General features: G+C 39.8%; 1 long non-coding RNA gene across 1 annotated transcript; it reads left to right on the top strand.

The window, feature by feature from the left end:
• The first annotated feature begins 5,240 nt into the window (after nucleotides 1-5,240).
• On the top strand, nucleotides 5,241-20,406 carry LOC116389517 (uncharacterized). Its single transcript, XR_004213116.1, has 2 exons — nucleotides 5,241-6,061; nucleotides 19,867-20,406. It is a non-coding gene; the product is annotated as an uncharacterized LOC116389517 (long non-coding RNA).
• The last annotated feature ends 998 nt before the right edge of the window (nucleotides 20,407-21,404 follow it).

The following is a 21,404-nucleotide window of genomic DNA, read 5'->3' as shown; positions in this document are numbered from 1 at the left end:
TATATAATTTGGGTATATCTATAATCAAGAAGTCTAGTAGTAGTAACGTCTCTGTGTAGTAAACAACTGCCAAATCAAATAAAGAAAGTACACATTAATTATATTTAAAAAATTATTATTCTCAGTTTTCAAATTGAACTGGATGGATTATAAATAATACATAGAAATACATCAATAAATGTTCTTCTCATTTCAAGTAAAATGCTGGATTAAAAAATTAATTACATAACGAAATTCATTTTAGCAAAATTATTTTCACTGAATTGCCCTGCAGCTTTAAATTCAGTTCATTCAGGGTGAAGTGAAAAAGTCACAATATTGTATTTTTCTCATCTTCTAAAAAGAGAAATTAGTGTTGGAAGAATTCACTTATATGAGTCTGTCCAGTCAGAGTCTAATGACTCTGGTCTCTCTGGACATTTTTCTCTTTTGGAAATCATCCTATGATTTGACTTTCACAGCTCACACTTAAATAGTCCTGCTCTGCTCTCTATATCCTCGTCTCTCCCCCATGTGTCACGTGTGTGTGTACATCTCACTCAAGTCAGGAAACTTGTCAGAATGCCCATATTTGATTGGCTGAGCTGCATCACGTGATGTGATTCACAACGCATTGGGGTACATCCCAAGTCTCTTAATTGCATCCCCGTTTCCCTCACTTGGGTCCTTTCCTTGCGTCTTAGTCCCTCCCACCAGGAATGCATGGAGGGAACCATGCGAGGAGAGAGGAACGAAGAAATATGTTTTAAGAGACATGAGACGTCCTTTCCTCAGTTGCGTCGCGTGAAGCGACGTCTGTTTCTGATGACAGAGGATCAGCTGATCACAGCTGGATCAGCTGTCAGTCGGCTTTAACAGCTGGAGAGACTTTTGATAAGTTTGTGTCTGTTCATGTGATCACTGTACTTAATACTAGTAACTAATAATACTAATAACTAATAAAGACACAGTAATCACCACTGTAGAGGTGTTTCTCTCTGTAGTCTGTTAACAAACTGTGTCCTGTGTTCTGTTCATAAGCACAGGATCCATTTCTACCGGCGGAATGCGATCGTCTTATTTATGAATTATTTGCGTCTGTACGTTTTGAAATTCAGATTGTGACGTCGATATTAAATAACCCAGAATATGATTATTGTTTCTCTTAAATGATAAAACTTCTCAAACTTGACAATCAGGAATGAACAGCCTCACGTGACTGAATGAAATGATGATAAATGATGTAAAAAGTGTTTCGTCTCTCCAGCTCTCTCTGACTTTAATTGTTTCCATAATAAAAGTTCAGATCATGAAAACACAAATCTTTCTAATAATGAAGAAAGTTGTTTGTGGTCCTTTTGTTCAGTCTACAATGAACATTTATTTAAACCAGATGTTGAATCAGAAAACTAATCAAATATAAAGCTTGAGTTTAATCTGCGATCTGTCTTCACTGTTTATATGTTGAAAAAAATCTCATCAGTCTGATCGGCTGCAGCATCCAATCACATGACAGATGAACAGTGAGGGGGCGTGTCGGCCGTTAAAACACTTCCTGTAAGTCTGTTCTCGTGGGTCCTCGCTCATGGCTCCTCAGAGATCCCTCTTCCCTCCTCCATCCTCGATCCTCAGAGCTAAATAAGAGCTTTGGGACGGCCGTCAATATGGCGGAGCAGAACAACTTCCGGTTCAAGGAGGAGCGAGGAAATGAGAATTAAGAGACTTGGGATGTACCCTTGGTCGGTGTGTTTCCTGCACCACTGAACATGTGCCGTAAATGCTGGAATAATTCCGCTGCATAAAAAATGCCCTTCAAAATAAAATCACAACATTTTTTTTTTTTTGTCAGGCAAAGGCCTGTGCTGGTGCTGTGACTCAGCTGTGACTCAGCTTGTTGCAGGGTGAATCAGCTCGATACACCGTGACTGAAAACGGGTCCGCGACCCACTTTTGGGTCGCGACCCACCAGTTGAGAATCACTGGTTTAAATGATGTGAAAAAGGACGCCGGGTTAGCTAACGCTCATACTTCTCATGTGCTGAGTCTGAAAAGTGGATTTGATGCTGAAGTGACTTAATCTTGAGTTCTCTCCACTGACCAGCAGGGGGCGACTCCTCACTGACAGATACTAAAATGTTCCAAATGAGTGAAGAAGGTGAATCCTGGCCCGTTCATAGTGGAAGAAGTACTTTTAGTAAAAGTAGAAATACTACTGCGTAGAAATACTCTGTTACAAGTAAGAGTCCTGCATTTGAAAAAGTAAAGGTGCAAAATAATTAGTATTACAAATATTTAGAGGCCCCTTTATTACATATAATACTCCATATAATACATGATTAAATAACTATGCTTTGTATTATTGATTTGAATCTGCAGAGTAACTAGTAACTATATGGCTGTCAATAAATGTAGCGGAGTAAAAAGGAGGCTGGAATAATCACAGAACAGTACTTGAGTATATGTACTTAGTTACTTTCCACCACAGAGGGATGAATGACATTAATTCATTAACATGATTTTTACTGGTTTAACTGGTTTTGAGCGTTTTCTTTGTGATATGAAACACTTTGATCTGCAAGTCTTGCGTGTGTTTTTAAATATGAATTATATAATAATTATATAATATTACTGCAGCATGTAGTCAACCCACTGAGTGAACCAGGCCGCTGTTTAAAAATAGAACAAATAGGATTAATTGTATTTATTACATTTTACTGCTGTTATCATTTGCTGCCTGGAACCAGCCTGGTGTTTGGTGGGTAGATACGGCGGTCGCGTGATTCAGCAAAACACACACACACACACACACACACACACACACACACACACACACACACCACTGTGGCATGCTTGTTGCCATGGTAGTCAGAAAGGAAGGCTGCCGGTGCTGTGACTCAGCTTGTTGCCGGGTGAATCAGCTCGATACACCGTGACTCTGTTTTTATTATCAGCCGGTTGCTACAAAATAGAGTCATAAATATGAGCCGATGTGTTTGATGAAGTAGAAGTCAGTTACAATGTATATTTAAATATAATGGCCTTCTTATATATATATAACATTATTATTGGGTCAATGAACAGTGGTTTCCTGTCACTTCCACTGGATTCTGTTGGTGCTTTTAACAGTTAAAGACAAAAGTTTTAATGCTGTAAAATAAATAAATCTCACAATTTAACTCACATAGAACGTTCAATGGAAAAAGTACAAATAACATAAGGATGTAAGTCTGAGAGATGGAACTCCCTTACTCTGTCATAGCACCCCCAAACCACAAAATGTTGCTTTAGTTTACGTAAAATTTGATAATTGTCATAATTTCCAGGGAGGTTTTTCTTTCAGCCTAAATAATGTGCGAGGACATCTACAACAAATCTCAAGTCTCTTTAAATCGTCAACAAAAATACCAACAATTAGCACATTTACAGTTAGGAGCCCATGTTGGCTGAGGGGCCCCCAAAGGAGCCTCTTAGTTCCCTCCCGTGTTCGACTGACTAAAGTCCGACTACAGTCTGGGGTTTGCTTGAAAACAGACTAGTTTACACGACGTATCGTCCAACGTCTGAAGGAACGAATGTTTAAAACTGTTTCTAATGACGGTGAAATACTGTCAAACAGAACGAGAAAAACTGTGCAGACTTTTCACCGTCTCTCCTCCAAAAAGTGACTCACAGTTGTGTGAATAATGGAAACGAGACATTGAGAGGAAGTTTAAACATCACCTACTTCCTCACCTTCACACACGGCTAACTGTCTGTTTAAGAAAGGTATAAAAACTGTCCTGAAAACAAGCCCTCCAGACCTGAACACCAACCAAGGCTGCAAAGTTAAGTAAATATTCTTCTTTTTTTTTTGTAAGATTATATATATATTTTTTGGGCTTTATAGCAAATGTTCAGTGGGCCTGTAATGGTCCACAGGCCAGATGCTGGGAACCAACATGTATATATACATTATATATACATATACATTATACATTATAAATACATATACAGTATGTGTGTGTGTGTGTGTCACCTCCAGCTAAAAGTGTAAAGTTTGTTAATCCTTAACTCCGCCCCGCCGGACCGCCGCGTCCTCGTTCCACAACGAACCTCCTCCATCCAGAGACACGCAGCAGCATCAAGCGAAGCGAACTCAGCGCCAACCGGAAACTAGTAGGCCTTCAAAATAAAGGCATTGATTATTTCAGTTTATGAAAAGTAAGATTTGTTACATTTGCAGTTAAAAACAGCTACAGAAACACAAAATAAAAATATATTGTTATTAGTTTAGGTATCATTTAGTTTGATTAAATTAATCAAACAATTATAGCAGCAATACTGCAAAAATGAGAAAAAACGAGCCAATAATGTAAAGTTAATCATTAACAGGTTTTTAAAATGTCTTAAACAAAACATAAAACAATAAACATCACTAAATATAAACACAACTCCTCCAACCTAAATTCCACAACTTGTCATCACTACATACACAATATAAATGCCAACGTAGAAATTTGACTCAGTTTTTTCCGTTGCTCTCCATGTACATACACAAAAATACACAAATAAAAAAAAAGAACAACGTAACAAAGGCAAGCATAAACATCTAACTTCTACATATACATATAAAATATATACAAAAGTATATAAAACACAACAACAATGACAATAAAATTGAGAGAATAGTTTCAAATATATAAAATAAAAATAAACAAACATAACAGAGATAAATAATATCACAGTGCAGGAAGAGGTAAAAAGCCAACTGGGCTTATATGAAGCCTCCACCTATATAATATTACCATTTTACAATATTACAGAGAACATAACATGAATATGCATGATATACGACTATATAGATATAGATAGTTACTTTATTAATACCGCAAGGCGACATTTTTTTCGCTACAGCAGCATTTATGGTACAAAGCAATAAAAAATAACGCAGTAAAAATGCTAAATATATAAAAATGCTAAATATATACAATAAAAATAACAGAGTAAAAATATTAAATATAAAAACTCACAATATTTACAATGAACTAAAAACAATAGTGCAAAGATTTAACCAAACCAAACAAACAAACAACCAACACTACGTAAAATATTGTATATATATACACTGTTGTATTGCTAACTTCATTTAAGTAAACATCTGAGACGTACTTCTTCCATCTCTGCTCAACCTGTATGAACGGAGCCACATATTTTTTTATCGCATTTATTGTGAAACTCCGGTTCCGGATGTGTGTTAGCGCCACTGTGGCTAATTGTGCTAACAGCGATACGCTCTCATTCACTCCACAGTCAGGACTCCCGTTGGAGTAACTGGAGGCAAACGGCTGCTCCTCTCGTCGTTAAAAGAAGAAGAAGAAGAAAACTACGCAAGAAAAACAATGTGAATTCTCTCGGATACGCGGCAGGAAACAACGACTTTTTGTGGTGGATTTAAATCAGACACGAGCCGTATCGATTTTTATTTTTGTGGGCCAAATACGTGTTTTGGAATCACACACACACACACACGCGCGCGTGCACACACAGGTTGCTAGCGGAGTTGACGCTAACCTAGCTAGCCAAGTTAGCTAGCTGCGGTTAGCTGTGTTTTTCCTTTTTGTTTTTCCTTTTTTTTTTAGCCGGGGCTAAAACGTAAAATACAAACAAAAGGGCGGACGTTTTTCCAGACAGGGTGCTGTATGGTTCGGGCATGATGTGGTGTTTTTTCGGACGTTGTTTGTCAAGTTGTCCGGCTGTGGTAGCTGGCTGAAAGCCTGACGTTAAGTTAAGGTTTCTCTCGACCTGGATTTAACTCCTGGAGGTTTTTCCATGTTGTTTTTTTTAAAGGTGGACTTTACCCTCAGGGTGTTATAACCCCCCCTCCTCCCTTAATTCAATAAAAGAAAGGCTCTATTGATTCTTACTTTTTGGAGTATTTAAAAACTTTGGCTGGAAGTTTTTTTTTTTTTTTTTTTTTTTTTTTGGAGGTAAAAAAAAGTTTTGGGGAAGTTTTTTCCGAGCTCGTGGAAAAATGGATGCGGGTATAGAGAAGGAATGCAGCGCCTTGGGAGGGCTCTTCCAACTCATCATGAACGACATGAAGGTAAATAAAATATAATTTAATTCACGTTTTACATTTGTAACATCTAGTTCTTTCCTTTGCATTTTATATTTTGGAGTTGGTCTGTTTTCTCTTAATATTTCTCTTTTTATTTTCTTCTGTGCTATTTCATCATCTTTCTTTCACAATGTAACTTTTTATTTCTTCTTTTGTTCTCTTGTAAAATACACATACTTACTTTACTTCCACCCATGAAGGCAACACCCAGCAGTTTTTAAACTACAAACATTGTTTACTTGAGTTTAATGAGTAGGTTTATGGCTGTTCCATTCATTCTGAATGGAGACATTTTTATCCCTGCATTGCTTCACTTTAACATTTTTACTTCCTTAAAAAATATAAAAGCCATGTTTGCATTTCTTCCTTTTTTACGATGGCTGTCGCAACCTTCTCGCGCAGGTTTGAGTCACAAAGTGCTCAGAACACAATGGTATTATAATGATAAAACTATGTGTAATTTTAGAATAAAGAGTCCCAGAAATTAATGAGTAAGCTTGAGATACTCGTAAAAAAATACAGGTTATTATTGTCTGTATTTAGAATGAGTGGATGTGACTGCTGCTGATGCTGATTGGGTAATGAATGAGCAGAGGTTAGAGCTGGAAGTGGGCCATCTGAGAGGGATTCTACCAGCTGTGTGCTCTTTGATGTTTGTGAAGCAGGCTGCCCTTTGCTGCCTGTCTGTCTGCCTGTCTATCTGTCTGTCTCACTGCTCTCAGATGTTCATCGTTAGCAGCCTCTTACTTCGGCCCTGAACACATCTTTTTTTGGTACCAAAGATAGGCAGGAAGAGGCTCTGGTGTTTGTGGAGTTGGGGTTTCCTCCAACAAAGCAAAGCTCACTCATGTAATTCTTCTTTTTTTGTTGACTAAGCGATTAGTGGATTTAATCGACAGATCTGTGAAGTTTCCCCTCAAAGAATCCCACAAAAGCACCACTTTCTTCTTTACCAGAGATGTGTTCATGAGTCATTCAGCATTCAAAAAGGCATAAAAAGAGACTACACACGACCGAGTTTACTGTCTTTTCACAAACATGTGGCATCCGTGCATGTATTTGATAAGCAACAACGAACTGCAGTCCAGTTGAGTCATGCCAGAAGAACGCTGGTAAACAAAAGATAATTAAATACATGAAGATGAATTAGTCACTTGTGATGAGCTAATTGTCAGCTCGTAGTATACTTCTGCCCACAAACTACTTCATTTAAAGTCTGTAACGGTTCCGTGAGATGTATTTCTACATGTTTTTGTAGTAGTTTTTAATACATTTACTGTTGCATGTACTTTTTCAGGTCACAGTTCTTGGTCACAGTTCTTCAATAGACACATTTAGAGGGTCCTTATGTTTCTGAGTTGTTGTTAATCAATAAGCTTGTTATGTTGAATGTTTTCCAGCTTCTCTGACGTGAACACTTTTCTCAGTCTGACGTGATAGAAACTGAATATCTTTAGCTGAACACACGCAGCGGTTTAAAGGTTCCGGGAAACTCTGATGTTCATTTTTCACTCTTTGATGTTTTACAGACCAAACAGTGAGACAGTTTGTTGGTTTACTCGGATGTCTCTTATTGGACAGCTTGTAATGCTGTTTGGCTTGTTGTCTGAAGTACTGCACACACTCTCAAAATACCACAAAAACACGCGTCGATACTCGTGAAACTACTTATGTGGTGTACTCCTTCCCCACGTGGAGTCAGATTTACTCAGTAAACCATTTTTATAATATGGTTAAAGTCTCCAAACCATCACCAATGTTCCTCAGTTATGTTCTTTTATTGTTTAACACATTCGGCCTCATGCAATAACGTATTCATATTGTTATCCTGAACTTCTCTTTTCCGTCAGACTAACGGGACAAACTCATGCTCGTTCATAAGCTTTGATCATTAGCATGCTTCAGACTAACGGCCTGCTGTTGGCAGTCAGCAGACAAGAAGATAATGACATTTAGCAGAGTCAGCAGTTAGCCGCCGCCGTCCCATGTCATGTTGCTTTTTTCATACGTCAGCGGACGACTTTGGTTAATCTCCACGTGTCTTTAGCCCCTCTGTGGAAACACAGACAACGGACTGAAGTAACCGTTTAGTCTCGGGACTAAAACTACCAGGAACTACTTTGGTGGAAATGTGGCTAATGTGTCATCAGAGCAGCGCTGTTCTGTTACAGTCTCAGACTACAGCTATAAAACATCTTTATTGAGGGGTCTGGTAAACACAATATTAATTTTGTAAATGTACACAGCAGTGTTTAGCTTTTTCATTTAACCCATCCCAGTGTTTGGAGCATTTTAGCATTAAGTTCTGCTTAGCTGTGCATTTGATTTCAGTTAAAGCTGCTACAAGGATCTTTCATTGTGTGTAGATTCTGTTGGTCCCTGTGGACTAAAGTGGTAGTGTTTCTGAGCACCAGAGTCCCTTTAGGAAACCTCTCATTCTACTGCAGCAGGGTTTGACAGTCTGCCACTCTCAGTCCTGGTTCTGGTTCTCCCGTGTCTCCCTTCCCTCCAGCGGGTCCAGCAAGGAGGAGGAGGAGGAGACGCTACTGCTGCCGGGAGCTGAGCTCTCCTCCTCCCTCCGGAGCTCCGGATCTGGGTCTGTCCACGGTGGACCGGTCTCTGCTGGAGGCCCTGCTGGAGGCCCTGCTGGAGTCTGAGCTGAAGGAGTTTCTGGTGAACCTGCAAGATTTCATCTGATTTCACCAGAATCCGACCCGATGGCGAGCATTAAGAATAACTCTATAGAAACAGACCATCTTCTCTCTGATGGTCTCTTTGCTGATGGAGGTCTTATAGAGGATCGGGACTAAACTGAGACTGGTTCATATAGAGGATCGGGACCAAACTGAGACTGGTTCATATAGAGGATCGGGACCAAACTGAGACTGGTTCAGGACCAGCTAAAAGTTCCTCACAGTAGCGTAAATTGAGGCAACCTTTCATTCATACCACAAATGCTCTTCAGTGTAACAGCAAATCTGTTTTGTCAGAGAGGTTCCACATTATGTGGAAATAAAAATGTTGACTTGTCGAACCACAGTTGATGATTCAGCGATCACACACATGAACATTGTGTAAGAGTGGAGCTCCAAATGAATCATGGAGTTCATAGCAGCCCTGCTGGGTGCACAGGCGCTTATTCTAGATTATATATATATATATATATATATATATATATATGAGTTCTCCATCCTACCGGAGAACGTTAGATCTCCGTGAGATGAAGAGTTTCAGGGCAACTTGAGGAAGTTCTCCTTTTCTTTGTGTGTTCTTGGACGTAACGTGATGGAACTTGCAGACTTCCTGCGAGGAGAACACATGAGTCACGTCCGCTGTCAGATAACAGGGAAGGCGTGTGTGTGAGTGTGAGAGATTCAGAGCTTGTGGCATCACATCCTGGTACTTTACCAACATGGCACAAGACCAACGGGGGCACTCCTTCCATCCGCCACACACACACGCATACATACACGCACACACACACGCACACACACAGTCATGTCTAATTAAGCAGAGGGTTGCTTTAGATGAATCTCTCCTCAGGGCCTCATAACACTGAAGAGCTCTGAATCCGTCCGTAGACGTGATGGTGAGACGATACACAGATAGCGCTCAGTTCAATGTCGCAAACAAACAGAACGAAAGCATGAAGATCGTTTCATTTATTTTGGACAGAAAGTAGTTGAGTGCCAAAGATGTGTTGCGCTGTATGAACACGGAGCAGACCTGAATATATGAAGTTCGGTTCCATGTGTTTCCTGTCACATTCTCTACAACGGTGGAGCAAACACACACACACTCACGCTTGTGAACCCTAATTCTGCATCACGTGTTTCAATCAACATACCATGTGGCTGCATGTGCACCGGTCTGTAGAATATGATGTGAAGGCCGGGGCGTCTCTGCAGCACCACAATATTTTATTTATTTTATTTTATTTTGACACACATTTCGCCTTCAACAAATATTGTGTCTCCTTTTGATTTCAAAAATCTCAGCAATAATAATAACTTTATTTATTTAAGAAGTGCTTCCAATAGATCCGGCTCTATGCATTAACATGAATACCTGAACCGCCCTAATAAACGAGCACTAAAGGTTATTTGGTTCGAGGAACACAGACTGTGGGGGTGCGGTTGAAGTGAAGCATCATGGGACCTTTAGCCAGACGGCTTATTGATTTCTGTCTCAGCGATATCAGGAGTGACATTATGAGCCATCGACCCTCCCTCACCCCTCTGACGCTCTCTCTGACTCATGGACGTCTTTCTCTCTCTTCTTCTCTCATTCGTTTCTTTTCTGTTCCTCCATTTCTAACTTTAGCGCCGCCTCCATGTTCGTGAGGATTTGACGAACTTTTGAGTTTTAAATTTATTCTCCTCGTTAACTCGACTTCAAAGGAAACGTCGCTCAAAACAACCGTCGACCCGCCCTCCTTCCTTCAGAGTGTGTTAAGTGTGTGCGTGTGTGTATTTTATCCGTCCTATACTGAAGGTGAACTGAGAATGACACGGCCTCAGTGTGTGTGTGTGTGGAATAGCAAATAGCTTTCAACACCGAGCTACAGCCGCGTTCAGTGTCTACACAGACGCATGCGTGCTTATATACAAAAACACACCCTGCAAATACAGGCTATAATTTGATGTGATGTCATCGAGGCTTAGTCCCAACAATGATCTACTTAATAGTTCCTAAGAGTGTGAGTGCGAGTGTGTGTGTGTGTGTGTGTGGGAGTGTGTGGGAGGGAAGTCTCACTGCTGACAGGAAAATAGTTAGCCTCAGGTGAATATGGGTGTGGACACACACACACACACACACGGTGAATTTGGTCGCTTTGCTGGTAAACTGACCAACAAACACATTATATAAATACACACACACGTTAAGGTATGTCGTTGTGTGTGTTCGCTGAGAGGAAAGAGGGGGAAGGAAAAAGGAAAGAAATAACAAGACAGAAGGAAGAACAGGACGAAGGAGGGAGGAAACGATGGGGGAGGAGAAGAGAGAAAGGAGATCAAAATCAGATTTGGGTCAAGTAGCTCGTGCTAAACAAGATGATATTTCCATGTGTCAGATACATATTTAAATCAGTCAACATTTATGTAAATAAGCATCAGATTGGACTTAATTGACCATGACATGTGTAATAATGTCAATTATTACACATCCATAGCCTTACTCGACAGTCTGTTGTGTAACAGACTCATTTTGTATTGACGGGGATGGCTAATAATTATATTCAACATTTCGTCTAGCTTGATGAACTGCACGACCGCTAAAAGGCAAACAACAAATAGTCCTAAATTGTTTAACTTTGTTGAGATCATGCATCTTTTTTAATGTCTGATAATCTTAGAATATACTGAAATATTCTTTTAACATCAGATAAAGATGGCGGCCTCTTTTTAACTTAATTCAAAGGGTCCTTAAATGGACTTTGAATGCATTAATCATCGGTATTATAATTTTTTATCAGTCTTAAAGTAATTGATGTTGGGTAGTTTTATGAGTTTGTAGTTTGTTTTAAAAACAGATTATCACTCAGGCTTGAGGATTTGCAGCTCCTTCGAATGCTAATTGTATTAATTGACCCTTCACTAAGTCCCGCCCCTCCACCGTCCACTAGCCAATCACAGCGTAGCTTTAGCTCTGCTCCATAGACTCTCATGTAATCTTAACTGATGGCATTAACCGGTCAAAATATGTATGTTAGGTTTAACGGTTAATTATTAACATATATGTTAACATATAAATATGTATTTATTTCAGGCTGGTTTAGAGGATTTGGAGCTCGTAATTGTTAAACTTTGCTACTTGTTACTCAGAGAGGTTGGAAGAAGATTAACGTTTCTAAAATGTTACGTTTCTACGTGGAGTTAACGTTAGCAGAGTACGATAGCGTATCATTAACTTGCGTTAGCAAGCTACTGAATGTGTATCTTCTATCGTTTGAACCTGTTTTCACTGCTGAATCAGTTTAACATCCTGGATAAATCCTTCAAACACATATAATAAACCCTTCTGTCTGCTTCTCTCTCTGAAATCTCTTTGCTTCACCATGAATATTATAATAATGCAATAAAATTGGAGACACAGTTGCGTGATCAGTAGGAGACTTGAGCTACACGACTGGAGACAAAAGAGATACTCAAATGATATGCAAAGAAACAGAAATAGAAAAACAAAGTCACATGAAGATCAGCTGCCGTTCACTTCCTCTTCTCCACAACAACGTGAACCCTCGGCAGGAAGACAAGCGAGAGGGAAGAAAGAAAAACAGTGGGTTTTAGAGTAGGATTTGGACATAAAACTACAAAAAACAGACGATACTTATAATCAGATTCCTCCCACAGAACCATGTGAGAAGAATCAAGAGAGTCACTTTAATTCAGCTTCATAAACAAACTTTTGGTGTCACAAACTTTGCACATTAATAGTTTTACTCATCTGTCAGTGATGAGAATATATATTGTTTAATAGACACAGGCTTCTTTAGACTCTGGGTTTGAAGTGTTTCCTCCTCCACGTCTCTGGGATTCCAACATTTGGGACTTTTAAGAAGCGCCTCAGCCCTTTTTTATTATTTATTTATTGAAACAGTGGCTTATTTAACGACTGAAAGTTTCCCCGCTGGAGGATCAATAAAAGGCTCATTCTTATCTTTTTATGATGAGTTTCTGCAGCAGTCCGCCAGTGCAGAGTCATCAAAAGCAGAAAAATATAAAAGTGTAGGCGGCTAAGAGGATTTAAGGCGTCAGTCCGAAGACCTTTGTAACGTGTCAGAGTCGTGTTACCAAAATCTGTTTCTGTTTTATCTTTTGAGATAAAGTTCTCACATCAATCATTTTCATTACAGTCGAGCAGACGGACTGACGTACTCGCCATCTTTGTTTTGACCAACTTCCGGTGAATCCCGCTGACTTTAGCCAATGACATCAACAAAAAAAGACGCGATCTACTGGGCTGAAAAAGCAACCGTTACCAAAACGTTGAAGTTGTATTTGCAATGTGAGGTCGTGGTTGGCCATCTGTATCATTTCCTGGCTAGCACGTCTTCTGTTTGTGTGTCGAGGTTAATCAGGATATGGCTCCACAAACAATCTTTTTAGCAGTCCAGAGGGTTTGTTTGATGTGAGGTCGTGCTTTATGTAGTTCTCTAAGAGGGATGTAGGTGTAGAGAAATAAATGAGGAAACTTTGTAAATCCTCTGAACTCCTCAGCCTCACTGCTTCAGGCTTTTGTCTTGTATCGTGAGCTATGTACGAACAATAAAGAGGAATGGAAAGTCCATTTCCACTCAATAACCACCTCATTGTTTGACAGATAAAGGACCAGGTCCAGACTACACTGAACAAACCATTAACGTGATGTTGACACACCCTACCTGTCTGTCTACTCCCCCCTCTCTCTCTCTTTTGTCTTCCTGTCTTTGAGTAAACCAGTGAAGCTCAAACACGCTGTCAAACAAACCATCAACCTGCTGTTTGAACAGCCTCAGCCTCTCTCAGCGAAGCTGCTTTAGTACGGAGACGCTCGGCAAACTTCACTGAAAAAGGCAGTTGGCAATATTGCAGTTGCAGAAATTAAACTAAATGTTTGTGGGCCTGTTTTTAAAGAGTTATGTCTTCATTAGGAACCAAAGGGCTTCGGGTTGAGAGCCTCAGACAGAGTAGTGAAGTCATGAAGTATTAAGAGACGGTCCTGGGATTTATTGACAATAAAAAGAACAACCTGAGACAGACTGGAATGAAATGCATGTGCACAAAGCCCCAAACAGTGACTTCTTCTTGTAAAGTAAAACCAAAGTGATGACCGTCCTCTGTGGCGTGTAATCGGCAAGTTTCACTCTCAAACTGGTTTCAGAGGAATTCGCTCCGTCACATTCTTCTGACGAACGCCTCCCACCGCAGTGATTTACGATGGAAGTTGGTCATCAATATTCCCAATACATCACAAGCCGCCATACTTCTTTCCTCCTGCAACCAGTAAGTCTGACTGAAATGGTTGAGTTTCCTTCTAGAAGGCTGTGGATGCAGAGCTCTAGTCGCCATTTGTGTTTCTAACGAGGAAGTGAACATTTAAACGGTCCCGGTGTATTTCTTATTATCCGTTTAGCAGGCGACTTGTGAAGGATTTGTGCTCCACGTAATGTTTTACTGCAGTTTTAAAGCACAGCATGGTGTCTATTGGCCACTGAGGGGGCACAGAAGCCGATTGGTTGATCTGACGTCCTATCGGGAGGCAGGTCCGAAATGAAATACAAGTATAGATAGAAGTACGAATGTTACTGAGCGACATCCGTGCACGTTTCACTACGACTCTGAAACCGGTTTTAAACTTATTCCACTGAAAAATACTTTCAGCACGTCTCTTCCTCAATAACATCTCCAACACGGTTATCAGATGATCTGGAATTTAGAAAATAACACACAAACACACACAGGTAGCAGATACTTGGCAGTGAACACACCCACTCACATGTTTTGTTCAGCAAGATCATTTTCTCAAATGAACACCACTTTCATGATTTCTTTGAGCATGAATGCACTCGGCAGAAACAAGAAGCTAACGTTAGCCTATAAACAAACTATACTATGGTGCTGTGACCTTATACGACGACGACTGTGTATTCCCAAAAATTCCAAGATGGCCAAAAGGCCGAACTCGAGGATTCTCGTCTGCAGCCCACGAACCAACATGTGACGTCATGACGGCTGCGTCCACTTCTCATATACAGGCTATGGCTAGCAACACGAAAAGCTACAAAAAGATTCACAAGAGGGGTGTTAACCGATGTATTTTATGTCATAGAGATAAACCTTCATTAGCTTGTGTTAACCACAGACCTTATTTCAGACATCTAACAATGAACCCGCTGACTTTGAGACGAGGGAACCAAATGCTCACTCGTTTCCTTGTTTTAGGACACCGTGTTTCCTACACACAGTGAAGGAAACGCCTCCTGTTACAATTCACCAGCAGCATCGGGTTTCTTTGATCGTCCATAACTGGATTTTTGAGGCTTTAACCTGTCTTCAGTCCCTTGTTCTCTGGAGACGTTGGTGTTTCTCTCTAAAGTTATCAGTTCTTTGTTTTGGTTCGTCCTGTTATTCCTCTGACCTTCCAGTTGAACATGGTAAACACACAGGTGTGTTTAGATCAGGTGACAGGATTTACATTTTGCATGAGCCAGAGTGATTTTAGCTTTTTTAATTACAGAAGTTTATACCGTTCGTCTTCTTTTGATGGATTCCTACTAGACGTCTCACCAGAATCTGGGTGATTGTCACGATTTAAACATTTTCAATGCCGAGATTGTTTATTTACTCAAGTTAGGTGTGTTGTCCAGATCATGCGAAAATATAAACATATCTACCATGTTTATATTTAGCTGTGGATTGTGTAGAACAATGCATCCGTTCATTAGAACATTTTAATTCTGTTTGAGGAAATATTATCTTTTGTTGTTTTTTAGGTTCTTTTAATCTCAATAGATAAATGCATTTGCAGCTATGAAGTTAAACAGAGATATGGCATGTTACTACAGCCAATAAAAAGGCAGGCCGAACCAATCGCTATGTCATTTATTTCTTTATTTGATAGCTACGGAGCACATTGAAATCAGCACATCAGTATGAAATATAAGATGTTAACAGGCCGGAGTTAGCAAGAATGCTAATTTACATCTGTTGTCCCGAGGCAGGGAACAAAAACAGAGACATTACAGGAACAAATATGTAATACACAAGTAAACGGTTAAATATTGAATATTAAGACAAAATAAATTGTTTTACAAGTTAAGTTAAAAGTGTTCACAGCTCTGGTTTGCTGTAAGCTGTTGTTTGAGATGATGTCTTGATGCGTTACTGTGGAGATAGGCCTTAAACACATGATAAACTGTGGTACTTTATAATGACACCATCAGCACACTGTTGGCTACCTTTTTACTCATTTTAATGGAATATCTTTTTGGTTTTGGTCGAACAAAACGAGCACATTGAAGAAGAAGAAGTTGGTCCACTCAGTGACTAAACAGTCTTTCTTTAGAAGTCCCGTCAGGTCGACAGCAGTACTCTCACATTCCCGGGACGTCCCGTCTCTTTTCCTTTCTGCCGGTCAGTAGAGCGTGTCGGGATTATCAGAGGAGGATTATCCGCTGATAGACGGTGACTCCGCCCTCGGACCAAAGTAACCGTAGACCTGTAAGCAGACAGAATGACGGCTCTGTAGGTGAACAGAGTTTACTGGGTCATCTTAAAACTACACTTTCATGCTGGTAGCAAAACCTTTCATCAATATATTACATTTGTCTTCAGTTAATCTTCTTTAAGAAACCTTTCAGCACTACAGATGAACATAATATTAGATACAACCTGACTGATGTCAGATTCTTTATGCGGATTGCTTTATCTTTAAAAACTCTATTTTCATATACTCCTTTTTCGTTGATTAAATACCATAAACATTTATCTTTGATAACGATCACTTACACTTGGTAACATTTGGTACTAAGATGGGTCATCTTCTTCTTCTTCTTCTTCTATTAAGCAACTTTACGATGTCATTTTGGGCTTTTGTCTTTACTTTCGACTGATAGTTCGTAGCTCAAGCCATCAGTCGAGAAGACCCAGAATCCTAATGTTTATATTTAACAATAAATGATGTTTATATGTATGTATAAATGGATCTCCTTCCGAGCCGACAACCACTACTTCTGACATTTTCGACCACGAAACCCAGATTAAATGAAACACAATCAAAGATCCGACTGGTTCTCATGTATTATGTAGTTCAGTCACCACCTTTGCCACTACTTCTTCTTCTGAGAGTCTGCAGCTGTTTTGTCTTCAGCTGTCTCAATGAACTCTTCTGGACTCGGTCTTTGACCCTCGCAGGGCCCCCGGGACCCTAATTTAGCCACAACCCGCTCTCAAGCTGCTGAATCTCAAGCGCTGGTGCTCTTTGTCCGTCTGAGGCGTTTCGTTCAGCTCTTGCTCGCTGCAGAAAAACAACCTGCTGCTGAGATGTTACGTCTGCGGCGGACTGTGACATTCCTGTTAGTCACAACAAACCTCGACAGAATTTAAGGTTCAGGCGAGAAGCGGCGGTGGGAACGAGGAGGCTGAGATACAAGAGGAGACATTTAGTGTTGTAGGTTCTGGATTTAAAGTGATAGCGTAAGTAGAATAGACTTCATTCTTTAGATATCACATGTCACATAAAGGTAATATTACAGTGCTGTCAAGCCCTGTAGTGGGCCTGTAGGCTCAGTCACCATTGTGTTACTTCCTTTTTAATGAAAATCTTCAAGATGGCCACTTTAAGGAAGTAGGAAATCATAACGCTCATCACATAGGATCTAAAGGAAAAGGCAGGTTGTACCACGTCTGGTTGGTTTTTGCTAACGGACCAAAAACGAATGTCATGCACAAGAAGCTAAGATGTAAACACAAGTGTATTTGGGCTAATTGTTTTACAGGTCTCACTGAACTAAAGGTCTTTGTACATGAATGCTTTAGGGCGAACTATCGCACCGTGAGAACTAAAATGTACATGAATGTGATGAGATACCGGTGGCAGAGCTACGAGCTACAAGAGATTTGATATCCGAACAAGTCCCGTCAGATTTATACATGAGACAATTTTACACACATGGATTTAGTGAAAGATTAAAATGAGGGTTTTTGTCAAAAAAAAGAAAAACCCTCTCATGAGATGAGGTTTTGGAAAGATTACAATATATTATAAATGCTTTCAATTCAAAAGAACACTCCACGTTATCATATCTAGAACTTTACCAATCCCATAAAACACTAATGACTTCTGTACAAATGCTCAATTCTAGATTACCTTCAATGTGCGTCATCTTAAATTTCACTTGTGAGTTTATGCTCTTTCCCCCCCTCTCTAAATCCCAGCATGCATTCTGTTCCAGCCACAACCCGTTGTGTCCCCCCGCTGGGATCAATACAGTGAATTCACTTCCTCTTTTCCATACGTCCTGGCTTCACTGGTCACCTGCAGTATTTCACGGCGCGGCGCTAAATCCCCGTAGCTAGTAAAGCTGACGGCCTCATGCCGTGTGCATGCCGGCTAGCTGTGGAGCGTTGGGGGGGGGGGGCTAACGGCTTTACCGGTGTGGAGCTAAGAGGCTAATGGCGCGGTGTTAGGGGTTAAATCGGTATTATCTGAGGAAGAGGAGGACGGTCAGGGTGACCGGGTTCAGGACAGAGAGAGAAAGTGGTGATTCGGGCTCTGCGTTCCAACAGGGCTTCCCTGTATATTTTGTTTTAATTGAATAACCAGAGCGCAGCAGCAGCAGCTGCAGCTGTCGGCTGCAGATGTAACTCAGGGTCAAAGCCGGCCTCAAATGACGTAATCGATCAGCTGCTGGTACAGTCGGCCGATGTGCAAACAGCTCTTCAACGAAGACGTGTGAAATATTCTGCAGTTCAAAGATGAATAAAATAGTCTTTCCTTCTGTAGAGCTTCGGAGCACCTCTCAGGGATGTTGGGCGGTGTTGGTGATGCAGAGAAGTTAGTTTAGTAAAGATATTCTTTAGTTTGTTTACATTCAAATGTTGCTCAAGTTATGGACAAAATACTGAAAGTTCATCAAAGTGTGTGTGTGTGTGTGTTTCCATCAAATATGTTCACGGGTGTTTAAAGGATTAGTCGACTAATAAGTCAATTTCATGCATTAATCAGTTACTATTTTGATAAAGAATGAACTATTCAATTCACAAGCGATGCTGCTGGAACTCACTCTGTTGTGATGATTTTCTTTTTTCTAACCGTCTTGAGTGGAAGAAGTTTAATGAAAACAAGACTCTCGTCTCATTGGTGATAAAAGCCGAACGTTGAAATGCCACCGACTGTGATCCTCATGTGAAACACTGAGGAGCCAAAAATAACACGAGTCAGTCAGCTGTCCATCTTTTAAACAGTTCAGAGCTGCTGCTGTTCACAGTAACTCAGAAGGAAAGCTGTGAGGCTACGACTGTTGGATCAATCCATTAGTTGACAGAAAAGAGTTGACGGCAACTTAAACTGGTATAACGTTTGACCTTCTGCCTCCATCGTTCATCTTATTCATCGATATTCTGAATTAGTTTTTTCTTTTCTACCGAGCTGTCTCTTTTATTTTTGCAAACTCTCCTCTTCCTTACAGTCCTGATCTTGATCTAATACCCCAGATTTATATCCAATCTCATATTTATTTCCTTTCAGGATAAATCATGTAATTTCTACTCTTAAAATCATATCATAAATGCTCCTTTTAGGGTTCGTATGATTGTGGAAAAGTTATGCAACGTGAATATGGCAATGTCCCGGCATGAGAAGGGTTTAAAAATAGATGAACCCAGAAAGTTTTGGAAAAGTCATCAATCTCCATTTTTTAAACAATCCGTTACATGTTCCTGCAGATCAGTTCGGTCACTTCCTGTTCCGCTGTTCTCTGCTCGTGGAAACAGACTCAGACCTTTTTATATTCTTATTTATTCGTGTACACACAGACCTTTAGGAGAATGTAAAGTTATGAAAGTGATCCTCAAAGACATGAAAAAGTACCGGCAAAAATCCCGTGCAGAGAAACAGCTGACGGGTTAAACACTTTAGTAACGACTCTATCTCCCTCATTAAGGCCATAAACTCTTTACGATTATTGATATAAATAATACAGATTGAAAAGCTTTTGTGTTGAACGTCTCAGTTACACTCCGTGGATCCTGTTGTGGTCGGACTCGTGTGATGTTTAATGTCGTCGGTGTTCTCTGTGTTCGCTGCAGGCCAGTTATCCAACGTGGGAGGACTTTGTAACCAAAGGAGCCAAGCTACAGTCACAGCTCAGGTAAAACACACACACGTGCTCACACATACACACGTGCACATACACACACACACACACACACACACACACTGATGCCGCTAAATAACGGAGCTCACGGCTAACGTTAAAGGAGGTTGCGTTACGATGCGTTCGAGCTCTGTTCAGTAAAAACGGAGCATTGAGTGAAGGTACAGCATAACTCCATCATGATGCGTTCAAATGTAAAGTTTAGTTTTTGATGAGAAACTTAAATGAATCCAGTTGTTTGAAGATGTTTTCACAGCAATATAGAATAGATATTAAATATGTTTAACTCCCTAACAGTCTACCCAAACAGAATTCACACACACACACACACACACAGCTCGAATGTTTAAGTCTACTTAAAAGAACTGCTGTGGATAATTGCACACATAAAATGTATAGACTTTAACTCTTCCATCATTGAACCCCACCATATAAGACAAATGAAGTTATAATTTGTGCTTATAACTGGGATTATTAAGCATTATTTTCTGGACTTCAGTCTCATTGAACCCGATTGTTCACCATGACATAGTTTGATGAAGTCTTTCCGTATTTTGTGGAGGAAGCCCTGAGTTAGTTTATTGTCGGCGTGCTGCTGTGGCTCAGAATAGAACTTCACATGACTCGCACGAGTTCACTCGTTAACCTAACGGCACAAACACATCGGACTTACAGGATGAACTCAGTTTTGTTTGGTTGTTTATTTAGTTGTTAGTCAGGATATTTACAAAGAGGGTTCTCGAGTTGAAGTATCACAGCAGCACAAATACAAATAACCGACTTAAAAAAACAAAGGGGTTAAAACAAGATCAAAACATTAGGATCCTGTAGGAACAACACAAAGGGTCTTTATCGTCACGAAGGGATGAATTCATATGAAACAGTCGTTTTTTAACTCTGCATGTAAATGCATTTTACTTTCAGTAAACATCAGACAAAATAAAGTTTCATTTTATAGTTTTATTTATGTGAAGAAATTATGTTTGCTCATTCAGCGAATCACAGAATTCATTGGAAAAAAGACATTTTAAAATAATAAATGAAATAAAATATAATGAAACAATAATGACCTGCAGTAAACTCTGTTATCCTAAAAAGAATATCACAGTTCAATGATTTTATTTTATATTTCTATTTATTTCATTTCATTTAAACATCAGTAATATTCGGATTAGTCCTCAGTAATCTAAATAATATTCATATATGAATAATAAACAGTAAGACACAAACGCATAACACTTTTCTCTTATCATCACGGCCTCAAGCTGAAGATAATTCTTCGTATAACGTAGACTTATCAAACGGTAGAATTATTGTGTTTGAACATATTTTAGTGCCTTGTGTCACTTTCAGAATGAGGCAGAACATTTATTTATAAGAAAACATCATTATTGTTTAGGCTGCTAATGATTAGTCAGAGATTTAGTGTGTGTGTGTGTGTGTGTGTGTGTGTGTGTGTGTGTGTGTGTG

This window comes from Anarrhichthys ocellatus, unplaced genomic scaffold, assembly GCF_004355925.1.
Source record: "Anarrhichthys ocellatus isolate YVR2014 unplaced genomic scaffold, GSC_Weel_1.0 scaffold1, whole genome shotgun sequence".
NCBI lineage: Eukaryota > Metazoa > Chordata > Actinopteri > Perciformes > Anarhichadidae > Anarrhichthys > Anarrhichthys ocellatus.
This window is presented reverse-complemented; position numbering and strand designations above follow the sequence as displayed.